The sequence below is a fragment of the Ixodes scapularis genome, unplaced genomic scaffold (assembly GCF_016920785.2).
Source record: "Ixodes scapularis isolate PalLabHiFi unplaced genomic scaffold, ASM1692078v2 PGA_scaffold3__209_contigs__length_174095766, whole genome shotgun sequence".
In the NCBI taxonomy this organism is placed as follows: domain Eukaryota; kingdom Metazoa; phylum Arthropoda; class Arachnida; order Ixodida; family Ixodidae; genus Ixodes; species Ixodes scapularis.
Window position 1 is genome coordinate 75,238,506 of NW_024609868.1, and position 9,762 is coordinate 75,248,267.

At 42.9% G+C, this 9,762-nt stretch overlaps 1 pseudogene; it reads right to left on the reverse strand.

Annotated features, from left to right (window-relative positions):
• Positions 1-882: 882 nt before the first annotated feature.
• LOC115315989 lies at positions 883-1,507 on the reverse strand (annotated as a pseudogene).
• Between the last annotated feature and the right edge of the window lie 8,255 nt (positions 1,508-9,762).

Consider the following 9,762-nt stretch of genomic DNA (forward strand, 5'->3'; position numbering starts at 1 on the left):
CATAAATGGGTCAACTGACCATTCATTGTTTAGTCGTCGAGACCGTCTTCCAGGAGATCTGACATAAGTTTGCGTGTCAATACGAAGATATTTAAAATACAACAAATAAAAAAACTTCAGCCGCGCAATTCTTCGTCTTGACGCTAAGGACGATAATTGGGCTTCCCTCAACAATGCCGAAACAGACTCATGTCTATCGTATTTAGAAAAGATAAACCTGGCTGCTAGCCTTTGAATGCGCTCCACTTTATCTATTTGAGTTTGTGCGTAGGGGTCCCATATTATCGATGCATATTCCAATGTCGGGCGCACTAGAGTTTTATAAACGTTGGTACGGATATCGGAGTTCGTCCGTCTTGGAGATCGCCTCATAAAACAAAGTTTCCTATATGCTGAATTACATACATTTTTAACGCGCGTATTCCAGCTGAGATCACCCGAGATAGTAATACCAAGATACTTAATAGTGTTAGAACGTTGCAAGACTACACCATTTATTTCATACAAAAACATCAACGGAGACTTCTTTTTGGTTATGCTTAAGACAGTAGTTTTATCAAAATTAATTCGCATATCCGATTTTTCACACCAGTGAAATATAGTCATCAAGGACAATCAAGTCAATTTACACTCACACTTCAGTTTGAGTGTATATTTATGTGTGTTTGGATTTTGAGTAACTGTCTACCTAAGCGCTGGTTCGTAATTATGCCATCCACAAGGGAAATCCAAAAAAATGTAAGCCGATTCACCGGGTAAATCTCTTTAGTCACTTTAGCTTTGCGAACCCTTGTGCGCAACGCGTTAAGTTCTCGAATTTCGGGAGCGCATTGGCTTTGGATCTGTTTGAACTTTCCGCTGCGTACCATGGTGAGACCCCGTTCAAATATTTGGATGAACTTCGATGTGCTCAACAATGGGAGAGGGCCAGCTGCGTGTACATTTTGTTGTGCCAACTACGAATCCAAACGCAACCCGTCAAATGTTCACGGTGCCCACCGGACATTCAACCTGCTGCGCTGGTGAATCAACCAAATTGGCAAGATTTCCATCTTAAGAGATGTCCCTCAACAAGAAGTACATCCGTTAAAAATGTGCGGCCAGAACGTCCACCGTACGAAAACAAAGGCGGAAACTCTCGAAGAGAAACTGACAGTCCTATCAACCAGCATACTTCTATGCAAGCATTTGTTGAGAGAATGGCACTCAAGTGCCAAAGGAAGCTGGATGAGGCACTCGGGCGACCGATATATTCAAGTTTAATGCCTTTGTCAGTCACCGAAAACAAATGCTGGCGAAAAGTGCTCAAGCTTCTCTGGCCCGCATACGCACTGCCCCCTAGGCTCTCGTTAGGTGGCTGACAGTTGGAGGTGGAGTACGCCCGAATGGTGACGCATGTAGAACATAAAATTAATTCTGCACTTAGTGTCACCCTACTCACGGACGGCTCGACGAACGTACGAGGTGAGAGCTTATTTGAGTTCCTGGTGGTCACACCAAATCCCATCTTCTACAACATCGAAGAGATGGAAGATCACAGGCACACCGGAAAATACATCGCAGGAGAGATTTCGAAGGATATAAAAGAACTTGGAACAGGAAAGTTACAGACAACGCAAGCAACATAAAGGCCACAAGAACCATCGGAAACCAGCATGCTACGTACACGCCGTACAAGCCAGCGGTACGGCGTTACGCTCTGGACCGGGGGCCCCACCCATCTTCGGATATTTCAGATATTTAAATCAAAGTTTACTTCATCATCATCATCATCATCCCCTACCGACGAAGAGCCACCCACACCTCCGGTTTCACGAGCGTTACTCGGCTGAGATTATCTCTCTTGTCTCTCTCCTGTCTGTAACATAAACAGTGGCGGATCACCGCCGCTCCCCGGCACGCAGAAGATGCTCTGTGCTGGTTTTGACTAGACGCTTTTCTTTCGCTCTAATAAACTCAGTTCTCCGCAACTTGACTCAGCTACCCTCACTCGTAAAGTACACATCACAACACTTTCCTCACATCACTATTTGGGATGCAGTGCTCATGGACTAAATTTTCTGTTTTCGAATTTCTTGAAGTGGGTGACGTTGCAGGAAGTTAATAAGAAGTTCAAGTGTAATCAACTACGGAAAAAACTGTCATAGGTTGCGGCCCACTTCGCGAAAAGTCAAGAAGAGTGCTATGTTGAAAGTCAAACAACGCTTAAGCTACCACCTGAAACTCACTGGGCAGCAACCGTGAGGTCACTGCGGGGTCTTTCGAATAACAAAAAAGCTTTACAAAAAACCGTTACCGCCACTGAGTTTGAAGTGAGTAGAGTAATGTGAACCGCGGTTTTAGACGACGTTGATTTTGGCGAGATGTGCACAGCGGTTTCCATGATTTGGAGCCAGTTGCCTGCGCTATTTCCAAGGCTCCGTCAGGCACTGCTGTTCTGTGTGACGTTCATGAGATCTTCAAAGTAGCAAGACAAGTGGAACAGGCACTCCAGACTGCCTTGAGTACCAAAACAAAAGAAAAGAGCTGCATAAATCCTGCATGAACGACGGAACTTTATTAGTCGTCCAACGCATAGGGCCGCACATTTCCTGGTCCCGTAGTACAGAGGAAAATTCCTGAGTAAAAAATATGTATTTAATCCTATGATAACATCACAGAAGTGGCAGTTGGGTAAGATCTTCATGTGGGAAAAGTGCTGTCCTATCTCGCTGCACACAGAACCCTATCAAGTGAGTGGTCAAGGAAGTTACTGGACGATTCGGCAAAGCATATAATTTTTACACGCTGTTTTTCCCTTTGTCAGCATGAACCGCCCACCCCACATCGCCACCATCAAGTATATCCCACCTTCTACGTGGTGACAAGGCATGCGTGCATCTGAGTCCCTGGTACCAATTACCTGTCGCCTGCTTCAAGCTCCACCATCCACCGTTGCGTGGGAACGAAACAGGTCTCAGTTCGGCACTGTCCACACGAAAAGTAGTAACGAGCTTAAGAAACACATTGTGCAAAAGTGTTTGTGCACTCCAACATAGACCTGATCGATCTTAATCTGATATACGAGAGCGAAAATGACTCTAGCATGAATTCAGAGTAGCCCCAATCGACCTACTGCTTCGGAACATGCTTCTTGTATGAGAGAAGGAATCTTGTCAGCAAATATGTACTTGGTCAATTGCTGTATGTTTGAATTTTGGTTGTGTTCTGTTCCCAATAATTACAGCCATACCCTTGGAAGAGAGAGATAGATGAGGCGATAAATCAGCGTTCAACTTGCACTATTCCTAGCAGAAATCATATGATGCTTTTACTTCATATCTTAACATAAATAACTCGTTTGTCAATCATTATGTTATCTTACTCAAAGGTATGCACTTGACGGCGGAGGAATGAATACTTGATTGTGTATTATGAATTCAATGTTTTCGTTGATTAGCATCGTGTCCTGCTGTTGACAGAGCAGTCGAAGACGTGTTGCTTATAAAACATGTCATAGATGATGTAAAAAATTGGCCTTCTCAGATGCATGCCACACATTACAGCAACAAACCTCAAACAGCACTATAACTTATAGCTCACATATTTTAGACGTTTTCCAAACTTATTTTGACATAACTTTTTTTAAACCTTTTTTCTGTATGCCAAGTGAGTCATGCCCAACAGAGAAAAAATGGTTCATAATTTCAGTGCAACGCAAGCAATATCACCAAGGAACGAAGAGCACACTACCACAATCGCATGAGCTTCTTACCTCCAAACCCGCTGTCGTACTGTTTCTCCTTCTTATAGACTGAGCAAACTGATGTACCGGCTTCATGAGAAAAATGAAACTCAGTTTATTGGTTTACACCAATAACGCACTTCGCGAGAATGTGCTGCTGGCAGTGGTGACAGAATGCGAAATTTTGAGAACAGGACGCTACCTGGATCAAAATATAAAACCGGGAAAAATGTTTTCTCTGCTTACATTCGCTAAATCTGAACATCGTCCAACCAAAAAATGGGACTTCGGGTGCCCTGCAGCGTTTATATCACTACAAAAAAAAAAAAACATGTCAGCAAGCACGAAAGCAATACTGCCTCTTTTGTTGGCTAGTGTCTTTAAAAAAAGAAACGCAACAGGCTCTCTCCCATAGTGTCATTTTTTTTTTTTTATTTTACGAATGCTGGCTTAGGTGGACGTCGGTTTAGAAAGCGTTTACCATTCTTTTATCTTTCGATACAGAAAACGTAATGTTCACGAACTTACGCATTCTATCACATCCGGTAGCGCCACATTCTCAATAATCTGTAGCTTTCTGCGATGTGTGGTTCATTTATGTGAGCCGGAAAACTGGAATTTATTTTCACTCACCCTGATATTTAGAGAACTCCGATTATTATTCCTCCACCTGTTTTTTCAACGAACCCCAACGAAAAGATGCATGCCATGACTATTCTTAGTTTCGAAACAGTCATTACTTTCCACTTCGACGTTCATTGCTGAAAGTAGCCTAAGAGGTTTGTTAACAACTTAATAAACTGAATGTAGTTTTTTTTCCCCGTTGTTTATGTCCTCGAAAAAAAAAACTGTTGTCTTTGTTCCCAAATTTTTCTTTCTCGAGCGTTCGCATCCCTACATAAGGGGTAGTTGCGGAAACAAACAGTACGATACTGAACGAAAAATTGCCTCAAAATTATTAGGAATACAAAGAAAATTGCCATATTCTCTAGTCGGTCAAACATTCAGACTTGTCACAGTATCTCCCAGTAGTGTTTGAGTAAGGCGCTCTCGACTTGAGTTACACGGTGGTGCTAACAGTCCCTAAACAACTAATCACAGTCGAGCTCATCTGAGATCAGCATAACTGACTGCGCATCGGAAAGTGTGTTCAAGATGGCGCAGCATTGGCGGTATCACCATACTTTTCGCTTCGAAATGTTAGATGATGCATCTATCATCACTGATAGGATGAGAACAGCAGGGCGCCTATCTCAAATGCCTGACCTCCAGCGCGCGCTTGTCGCCTTCCGCCGTGATTTGGCGGCACGTGCACGCTCGAGGCTCACGAGATGCCGAAGCATTATCGAAGGTAGGAAGCATGATGCGCCGAAGGCGGGACTGCTGAATGACCTTTTAACCGCTCTCATTTCGCCAGTGACTATAGACCATTCCATTTAGCGCTCTCTGGGCGGCACCATTTTGTTTGACCGCAGCGCCCTCTCCACACATCCGCGAAGTTCAGCGGGTTCGGCGGGGTAAAACGAGAGAGAGGGCACGCGCCCGACTCCGCTAGCAGGCGACAAACCGGGAGGTTGCCATTCTCCATCTTTGAGCTGTACCGGCGGGCAGTACCGAACATCGAACTCTCGCTCGTGGCTGCCGTTGTGAAGTGGTTCGCGTTCTTAGAGTAGTTATGGCTACTCCAAAATCAGTCTAGAGCTCTCTGTTGTTCTATTTCGGTAAATGATCAACTAGCATATATTTTTTCCGTTACTTAAATAGCAGCTAAGTCAGCCGGCAGAACTACCCTAAACTACTGCGTGTATTGCGGCAGGAGAGCACGTTTTTTATTTATTATTTCAGGCTTCCACTCACGAACTTTGTATAATAAAAGAAGGTACAGCAACCGGATTTACTTTTAACCGGAGAGACCGTCCAATCTGACAGTTTTCCCTTTTTTTTCTTTTTTTTTATTTTCACGCAGGCAACAGCGCAATAGGACCCTGTTAGTCTTTTTATTTAGCATAGTATTACACGATAACTGATATACCAAAATCTGCGCCTCTGCACTTGAAATTTTCATAATGACGCGATTTTAAACAGAGTTTGTACGCCAGCCGGATGCTAGGTACAGCCCACTCGGAGGAGCAGACGACGCCCGGGTGAGAGGGGTAGGGCATTTTTTTTTCTTTTTACCCTCTCTGCTATGACCCTAATGGAACGGTCTATAATCGCTTTTCACCAGCTATGCATGGGCACAGCCATAACTGGCCTTCACTATTTGTTTCCTTCCATTTCGTTCGCTTCACTTCATTATTGTTGTCGCCCGGCAGCTTAGTGACCTTTTCGATACCATAATGTTCTGGTCCCCAGCGCAGTCATTGTGTGAATTTGTTATTACCGATTTTAGTGGCTCGACATCTAGGTGAGACAACAGAAGGTGAGTTATCGCGGCTGTATTCTGGCATGCGGGCGGGGGGGGGGGGGTGTCTAGAGAAACAATCTTTGAAGCAAAGCATGTTGTTAAAACAATCCGCGAAGGTCGCAAAACGAGCAGAAATCTAAGGCTTAATGTACATATTCGATATAGAAGACACATAATAAATTGAGAGGAAAAGCGCCCACACCTTCCTATACATTTTGGTAATCTAAGGACGACTGGTGGCATCGGTTATCCCGTTTTTGACACATGCTGTTTTCAACACTTTAATAAACGTTAGGAACAGGTGAAATTTCCCGCTTGAAATGTCGTTACATAAATTTTTTTTCTTGTTTTTTTTTAAACCCACTTTTAGCTGGAGTTGTACCAACAGAAATGTGGGGGACGCTTAAGCTTCGCCTTTAAGAGTGGAACACCATAGTTTAATGGGGCCCCGTTCCCAAAGCCTTTTAATATAAACCCGCGCTCGTCCCCAAGCCGTGCAATCGTGTGTGCGTGGTTTGGTCGGTAGCGTCAAGTGTCACGTCACGTTATGTCATGTATACGCGTGACGTAATACGTGGCTGTAATGGCACGAACGAATCGACCCGCTAAATGAAGCAAGAACTTTTTCTTAAATTTGGTAGGAAAAGTTATTTCCGAATTTTCCCGGCAAATTTAGCATGTCGGTAAAATCATGACGTCACAGCCACCTGTCACGTCACACTTGGTTGTGCCCCTTGCATTGTGGGATTTTATGGTCCCACCGAGGCCGACGCCGGATTTTCTGCGACACGAGCTTGTAAACGTAAGAAATAAAAGCTGACAAGCACTTGACCGACTTCAACGGATTGGAGCAAAACTAACATTCCCAAATTTGCGGCTGATCTGTTTGACCGATCGCGCTCATTATCTTTTTTACGGGTCCACCGATGCCACCACTGGTGATCTGCCACTCTAGACATCCGTCTCTTTATTCATTGAGAAATGTCAACAACAATAATGCTTTACCTATGTCTCTCTGGAATGCATTTTTTTTCTAACGAATTTTGATAGTAACAGTATTTATTATTTATTATCCAAGAAGAAGGCAAAAAGTGTTCTGCTTTTTTTATGAAATGCTTATCAACAATAAAAATCCGTCTACGCTTAGACAGCTTTCATATTTAAATAACTTTGCCTCAAACTTCATAGTTCAGTCAAAATCACTTTTAGTGGCCGCCAACTACCACCACTGACGTATCAAGCGTTGAAGTGATCCTCGTTATGGGACTATTAGACCATTACCACGACAGCTGCTCTGAAAGCTCTAGTTGCGTTTCAAAATATAATCGCCAAAATTCTTTGCGAACGCTCTGGCCTCGAGCAATGTGTTTAATTTCTCATGTTGCTTTGACACTCTTCTAACGTTTCCCCCTTCATCATCCCTCTAGCGTTCTGCTTTGTTTAGGCACCATTCAATTCCTATTCGGACGTTTTGTTTACAACTTCCGGCTACTTTCTTTTTTTCATTTTTATTTATCACGTGTCGCCACATCTGTCTTTGCACACTTAATTATTGCACTTTCTCCCTCGCTTTTTTTTCTGCAGGACCCACAACAGGAAGTGATAATCGAGCTGCTGGGTATGTGTTCGCCGCAAGATGAATGAACGCGCCTACACAACTAGCAGCCAAAGATGTGGTGTATTATTGCATTCTTCGAGTAAAAGAACTCTTCTACTAAACTTTGTTGCCAGAATCCTTCTGGTCGTAATATATCTGAGGACGTATCCTCGGATTCCTCATGTAAAATGAGCAGACGTGATTAAATACTGCAACGTTTAAAAAAAAATCCCTCCAAGGAAGCAAAATGCACAATCTCAATATCAAACCACTGGAACTTCACCTGACAGTTCTACTTTTCTGTAGTTCAATGCGCCACCTCTAAAAATGTGTCAATGGCAATGCTTGATTGCAAAATATTTTTGAGCAACGTTTCAATAAAATAAATAAAAAGCAGACAAGTAAAAATGGGTTTTGTTGTGTTCACTCGTAGTACTGCTATAGGAGATGGCAAAGGCTTTTCATAATAAAGTCACCCTCTTCCATATAATCTGAAGTTTCGATTATCTCAAAACGCGATTTGTCAAACTGTCCAAGTAATAGCCCCAATGGGCCAAAGATTATACTCCGTACTAAAAAGAAAATCTAATGCAAATTTATTATTTTTAGAAACGCCGTCTGGGCTTTTTCTAAAATAACAATCTGTATACCGGGTGTTTCAGTGAAAACCTTTAAAATGTCTGCAAATAGGGTAATTAAGGAAATGAGAAGCTATTTTCCGAAAAAAACAAACTGCCTGCCACGGAGGACTTCAGCGATTGAAAATCGCATACTAATTAGCTAACTAATAAACTTCAAGTTAAATGTTCGATTTTTAATTAGCGCAGTTTCTTGGCCAGTGGTAATGGCACGTTTAGAGGTGTGGACAACGTGATCGCATCTTCGTTTTGAAACTGGAGACCAGACCTTCTAAGCCCTGCAGCGTTAGAAAATCTCATACTTTTTCTGCCGAGAGAGCTCGAGATTTTCTCGCACTGCAAGGCAAGGCAAAATCTCTCCAGCGTTTGCTCGAACAATTTGAAGTCACCACTGCAGCGTTCAGATTCAAGTGCTATAGCTTAAAATCCTGCTATAAAAAACAACCTTATGGCATATTATGATATGTCTGTAGTCTTTTGAGTCAAACGAAAGAATCTGATTCATTTTATAAATTGTTGAAAAAACAGTCTACAGAGAACAGATACGATGCAGTAATGTCACGAATAAAAATAGCAGATGGTTGTGAAAAAAAAACACGATGTTTGTTGAGGCGAACTTGTGCCTGCAAGTAACAGAAATAGAAACTCTACATCTCCGACGGCGAAAAAAGGGCGATTGTGTGCCCCCGATATTGCTCCTTTGATACGTGCAACGTGTTCACGAGCATTCTAAGCAAATACAGGCGATAACAACCCAAATCGAGCTGGAAATTTTCAGAGAAGCAACGATTGAAAAAGTAACCTGTGCAGGCGGAGTTTAAACCTGGTACCTCCGCGTAGCAGTCCCGTGGGGCTTCTAACCCTGTCACCAAATATAACTCTTTTGTTTATCTTACACACAGTCGCGGCAGTACATCTTTCGCCAAATTACCGAAGCACCAAGGAGAATACTCGAAATGGAGGTATTCACGCTGCACGCGCTGGCACGATCAGCTTAATCGCTTTGATGTAAATAACCTAAATAAGGCGGTAACCAGCGCACGTCCAAGTTCCATCTGTTGTTTTTGTTTTTGCTTGGGAACCAAAGTTTTATCGGATGAGACGCCATCTTCTTTGTTTGTCTTCAGTTCGCGTTTCTTTTATCAGCGCAGTGGAAGCATGGGTTTTACTTCCATTGCATGTTTGACAATACTGAATATCTTACAAGGTGTCAGCACGTTAGGTAACGCGAAAGCTAGCAAAGATATTGGGTGCTGCTTACAGCAGTCCTCTTCTCTCGGACTGATGGGACAGGTCCTCACCTGTTTTCTTTTTTTTTTTTTCTCGTAAAATATAAGCAAAAGACAGCCATAAAAGCCAGTGGCGGGAAACAGGGGAATCATTCGACTCGCGCTTT